The sequence below is a fragment of the Canis lupus genome, chromosome 3 (genome assembly GCF_011100685.1).
Source record: "Canis lupus familiaris isolate Mischka breed German Shepherd chromosome 3, alternate assembly UU_Cfam_GSD_1.0, whole genome shotgun sequence".
NCBI lineage: Eukaryota > Metazoa > Chordata > Mammalia > Carnivora > Canidae > Canis > Canis lupus.
Genome location: NC_049224.1, coordinates 74,062,781 through 74,068,780, shown reverse-complemented (window position 1 = coordinate 74,068,780; position 6,000 = coordinate 74,062,781). Strand labels below are relative to the sequence as shown.

General features: G+C 51.2%; 1 protein-coding gene and 1 non-coding gene across 4 annotated transcripts in view; both read left to right on the top strand.

Annotated features, from left to right (window-relative positions):
• Window positions 1-905: 905 nt before the first annotated feature.
• FAM114A1 (family with sequence similarity 114 member A1) overlaps window positions 906-6,000 on the top strand; it is a 70,186-nt gene continuing 65,091 nt past the window's right edge. For 2 of the 3 annotated variants that reach the window (XM_038533481.1, XM_038533479.1), the window contains exon 1: window positions 906-986. The gene's annotated coding sequence lies outside the window, so the exon portion shown is untranslated. Of the gene's footprint in view, window positions 987-1,718; window positions 2,033-6,000 lie in introns of those variants that run through there. The other variant, XM_038533480.1, reaches the window with a different exon arrangement.
• MIR574 (microRNA mir-574) lies at window positions 1,210-1,267 on the top strand. Its single transcript, NR_049307.1, has one exon. It is a non-coding gene; the product is annotated as a microRNA mir-574 (primary transcript).

The following is a 6,000-nucleotide window of genomic DNA, read 5'->3' as shown; positions in this document are numbered from 1 at the left end:
GCTGCTACTCTTTAAACAATCCTTTGGGGCAGCCCCGGTGGCTCGGCGGAGACCCAGGGTCGAGTCCCACGTCAGGCTCCCTGCATGGGGCCTGCTTCTCCCTCTGCCTGTGTCTCTGCCTCTCTCTCTGTGTCTCTCATGAATAAATAAATAAAATCTTAAAAAAACAATCCTTTATTGTGGGATGGACTATGTATGCGTCTTCCCGGGCATAAACAACCACAGTAAATATCCTTGTACATACATATTCTTACATTTGACTATTTGAGACAAACTTGCAAATGTGGAATTCCCAGGCCACAGCTAATGTTTTTGAATCTTTTTTTTTTTAAGATTTTATTTATTCATTCATGAGAGACACACAGAGAGAGGCAGAGACGCGGGCAGAGGGAGAAGCAGGCTCCCCGCGGGGAGCCTCCTGTGGGACTCGATCCCGGGACCCCGGGCTCCTGACCTGAGCCGCGCAGCCGCTGCCCCGCGGAGCCACCGGGGCGCCCCAGGGCTTTTGCATCCTGACCTACATTTCCGAACTGGCCTTGTAGAGAGTGCTCGTGTTTAGTTGGTTTTGCATCGGATGGCGCTCCCTGAAGCCAGGGAAGGAAGGGAAAGCTGCTGAACGCACAATCGGCGCATGGAAAACTCTTGCTCAAGTCGAAGCGAGCCTTTCCCGGGGACGCTGCGGGGTTTTCCGGGCGCCTTGAGAGGAAGGGAACGGTGGCGGGGAACCCCGAGGTCCTCCCCAGGTGGGGTGGCGCCGGCCGGCGCGGGAGGCTCCCAGTGGGCCCCCTCGGTGCGGGGCGCGGGGCGCGGGGCGGGTTCGGGTTCGGGTTCGGGGGCGGGGCGGGGCGGGGCGGGGCTCCTCCTGGGCCGGCCGCGCGGTCCCCCCCGCCCCCCGGCCCGCCCTCCGGCCGCGTCCCCGCCGGCCCTGCCGACGTGGCGGGGCGGGACCCGCCGGGCGCTCCCGCGCGCACTCGGCCGCCGGAGCGGTAAGAGCCCGGGGCGCCGTCTCCGCATCCCCTTCCCCGGGCGGGCGCGGGGGGGCGCGGGGGGGCGCGGGGGGGCCCTGCCGGCGCTCCTCGTCCTGGGCCCGCATCCCGCCCGGCGCGTTCCGGGGAAGCCGTCGGCCGGGACCGGGAGGAGCGGGCTCAGGGCTGGAGGTCCGGGGGGCGCGGGCGGCGCGGCCCAGGGCCCTGCGTGGGTGCGGGCGTGTGAGTGTGTGTGTGTGAGTGTGTGTCGCTCCGGGTCCACGCTCATGCACACACCCACACGCCCGCGCTCGGGGTCTGCGCCCTCGGCCGCCGTCAGCCCCCGCGGAGCCTGCCCCGAGCTCTCCAGGTCTCGGGTCCCGGCCCCGAGCGAGGCTGGAGAAGTTTCCCCGGTGTCCCGGGTCCGCCGGCGACACAGGGGGAGCGGGTCCCCGTAAGGCAGAGGCCTCCCTCCCCGGCTGGCCCGCCGTGGGAGAGCCGGGGGGCTCTGGCCGTGACCCCCACCCGCCTGGGTCCTCCCTCCCTCGGCGGCCTCGCGTGCGCCCCAGCCAGCGCCCCAGCCAGCGCCCGAAGAGCCAGCGCGCCCTGGCTGCAAGCCCCCCAGCTCCCAGGCCCCACCCGCTCACCCACTGTCTCCCTTTGGGCCCCGGAATCGGGTGAGTATTTCCCGCCGCCTCCGCTCGGGCGCCTGAGCTGCGCTGCCCTCTCCTAGAGTCCGGAGACCTCTCAGTGTGGGCTCAGGGCAGGATCTGGCCCCATTCACGCCATCCCATCCCATCCCGAACATTAAGGGTACGAGCAGGTGGCTTCTGAAATCCGCGTCTCTCGACCTCCACCCCGAGGTCACCGGAGAGACAGTCTCTCTCCTCGGAGGCCCCTCCCAACCTCACCCATATTCACCCCCTGCGCCCTCCTCCCTTTCCTCCCTCAGAACCCGAGCTCAGGGAAGACTGACAGCTCCTGACCCTGTAAGCTTTAAGCGAAGGCATGAAACTTCCAGGGTGGTGTCAGAAGCACAACGGAGCCAGTGCAGAAGGAATTGGAGGGTGAGAGGGAGCCTTCTAGAATACCAAGGATTCAGCCCATATAAGTAGCCGTGTATTTATAGGTCTGACTTATGTCAAATATTCTTTCTCTTGGATCAATATCAGACAATTATATAGTTCAGTTCTGTAAACATCTGAGGATCAGAACCCGAGCTGAGTGCGTGTTGGTCACAGTCCAGGAGGAGGAAATGACACAGATGCAGACTCCTTATAAATGCCATAGAAGTCAGTGCAGAGGATCACACGGACACACACAGGACGTGGAAGGGAAAGCAGTTAATGCGAGAAAAGGGTGGAGGAAATTAAGGACAATGATAGAGTAAAAAGTGATGCTAGATGTGGAAAGAGACAAATGGGAGTTTGCCCGGCAGTTACAGGCAGGGCAGCCCCAGGGGCGGAGAAAGCAGGGAGGCAAAGGCAAGGGGGGCACATTTGCAGGCTGCGGTCACTGAGGGAGTCTGGCCAGGCGACAGTGCTCGGTGTACCAAGAGTTACAAGAGGTGGATGAAGAGATCGGAGCAGAACCGTGTGGGGCCACAGGTGTCATGCAAAGGTGTTTAATCCTGGTGGTTTTAAACAGGGGAGCAAATAGGTCCCATCTGTGTTTCAGAAAAAAAAACATAGGAGACAGGTGGAGAGGGGAGGAAACAGGCTGGGTGCAGGGGGAGCTTGGGCTGGGGCACATGTTGAGCTTCATAGGAGGGAACCTTAGCTGCTGATTAACCTCTCACCCAGAGTTTTTGTTCCTGGTCCTCATTGACCAGCCCTTTTTAAAATTGGGGGCAGTGATCTTATCCAGGGTATTGCATTACCAAATTCATATTTTGCCGAAAGTGGCCTTTTAAAAAAAATCCATCCACTGCACTACTATGCGGTAAAATTAAAGACATTTAATACCAAGAAAAGCATGAAGGCTAAACTTGCAAGATGAAGGCAGCCCTTTAATAAATTTAGATGGATGAAAAACTTGCTATCTTGTCCTCATTTTTCTCTATCATCATGGACTGGTCCCAGTCCCGCAGTCTTTGGTGTTTGGGAACCAAATATCCAGGTCATTTTGTCCAGTCTTTACAGAGGAGGAAGTGAGGAAGCCCAACAGGAGTGAGTTGTGTGCCCACAAAGAGATGGTGGGACCAGAGAACACTCTTTCTGCCTCAGAGTACCCACCCCCCCTCCACTCCTACCACTGACCTGCCCTCACTGTTCCTCTAGACTGCCTCCTGGTTGGGCCACACAGATGTTCATCCTGATTATCTAGAATTCGTTCCTGATGCAGGGCATTTGCACATACTCTTTTCCCATCAGGCCCAAGTAATCCTATCAAAGCTATTTTCAAGGTTCTCCTTTGCACAAGGTCAGTCTAATTCAGGCACATCTTTCCCTCATTCGGTGTGCTGTTTTGTATCATCGTTTAACCATCTCATGTTTGCTGAAGTAGTTTCGTGGACCTTCATTGACCAGAGCTAAAATGAAAACAGATTATTCATTTTCTGAAGGATAGTAGCCGTGTCTTCCGTTTTAAACTTATTTTTGGAGCCTATGATGTTGCTGCTCCAATACCTAGCATAGTTCTGGGAGCGTTTTAGGTGATGAATGAATTTACTCATGAAAAACTAACTTATTCCCAGCCCACAAAGGCTCCTTTATATGCTACTCTTCCTCTCCTTGAGTTTTTCTAAAGAAGCCTCCTTGTTTCTGTGGGTTGAGTTTCACTAGCATCAAAGCCACAAGACATGGCTGCAGTGATCAACGTTCCAAACCATAAATCAGGAGAGATTTATAAGTCTGACTGCTTCTGGGGCACCCAGGCCGAGATGGGGACTGTCCTAGGAAACAGCATGTGTCACAGCTGTAGTCCTGGTGGACTCCGACAGTCACTGGCCCCAAGCAGCTGTGTCTTTAGGATGCGATACTTTCTGATGGCCTCAGAGAAAAGGGCACAGTCTAAAACTAACTCCGTCTTTCCTGTCATAACACCCAGAGGAGATAAAGATCTACGAGAACAAAGGAAAAAGATTTCTGGTTTTGGTTTTGGTTTAGAGAAAATACAGACCTGTAGCAGGTAGAAGGAAATAGAGATTAAAGATATATATAAGAAATTAAAGTAGGGCTGAAAACTATAGTGACCATTTTTATTATCCAAACTGATGTGAAAATGTCTTGAAACATAGAAGTCATCCGTAAATATTTTTAACGGTGTGGGTTCAACACCTTACAGCTGATGTGGGGTATTTCTGAAGGGGTGGCTTCCTACTGCTGGTTGAACATGCAGAGCAGTTGCAGGGAAGGAGGTTTTTGTCACAGCCATTTCTCTGCAATTGAGGTGAACGGACCTAAGGCAGGTTGGCCCTCAGCTTGTTTTTACAAGCTTGATGAAACCTGTGTTCTCCGTCCTCTCTGGCCTTTGGTGAGGACTGCTCTAGAGGCAGGGCTCAGCTAACCCAATCAGGCTTTGGGGTTCTCCTGCAATTCAAGCGCAACTAGAAAATATCTCAAAGAGGGCTAAGCTGCTGAACTCAATAATATCCAATAATATCTTCTGCCCTGGTGATAGAAGGGCAGACTGACCTGTCCATTATTGCTTGCCAGTCCACATATCTTCAGCATTTTCCGTTTCACCAGTGGAATTTCTAATTAGCACATCTTGGGGGTACTGACTCAAAAGGGTGATTGGGAAACCCTCTCTAGAGGTGGACAACTATAGATTTTGAATGCCAACTGAAGTCCTCCAGAGAGTATATTCCTGAATAGGGCACTTGGGATGTTAACCAACCACCCCAGGCTGTAAATTACAACTAACCGGCATGTATGTCCCACGATATATGCTGAAGGATTTTAGAGTACATGATGAATAGCCTGGCGACACATTTAGGGCAAAGCATAATCGACAAAGTGTCCAAAATGTTTTTTATTTGCCCATGAATGTTTATTATAGCCAGGTTTAGTCCCATGTCCCTACTTACAGAAAAGTGAAATAGTTTGGCACTGATTAAGTGCCTAAATCAGATTAATAATACGATTTTCAAATTACCTTACACAAAAATATCAGACAATACCAGGAACCAGCTATTGATGAATAAAAACTGGGAACAAAAGTGATGTCAAAGCATCATTTATTCACAAACCCATTCTCCTTATGCCCCTAGGACTCATAGGATAAATTAAAACAATATTTAGGTCATGGCAACCAGGCAATCTTCTAGACCATGGGTCAGCAAACATTTTTGTCAAGGGCCAGATAGTAAACATTTTAGGCTTTGCGACTTCGTGAGCCATATGGTCTTTTCTAATACCCAACTCAGGTGCTGCAGTGCTAGAAAAGCCATAGACAGTACATCAACAAATGAATGTGTTTGTGTCCCAACAAAATCTTATTTACCGAAGCAGGCAGAGGGCAAGATCTGGCCAGAAGGCTGCAATTTGCCAACCCCCTGTCCTAACCTGGTTCTGACTCAGAGATTTTCTTTATATGCCAGCTAAAAGGAAGTATGCATTTTTTGCCTTTCCCACTCATAGACTTGTTTACAGGAGTGTTATTACTAAATTCAAGGATTTTTATTTAAAAGGAGACGTTAGACGTTGAAGGAACCAAGGAAAGACAATATGGATCATTTGGAACCATTTGCTGTAAAGTAGCTCTTGAGTAGTAAATAGGGTAAAGGCATTTTCTGCTAGTTTTCATTTCAAATTACATTAAAAATTTTTTTAACTCCAATATAATTAGCATACAGGGTTATATTAGTTTTAGGTGTACAATATAGTGATTCAACAGTTCTATACATCCACTGGTGATTATCACAAGTGTATTCCTTAATCCCTATCACCTGTCTCCCCCAACCCGCACCCTCCTCCCCTCTGGTAACCATCAGTTTGTTCTCTATAGTCAAGAGCCTGTTTCTTGGTGTGTCTCGCTCTCTTGCTCTTGCTCTCTGTTTTTTTTTTTTTTAATTTGCTTGTTGGTTATATTT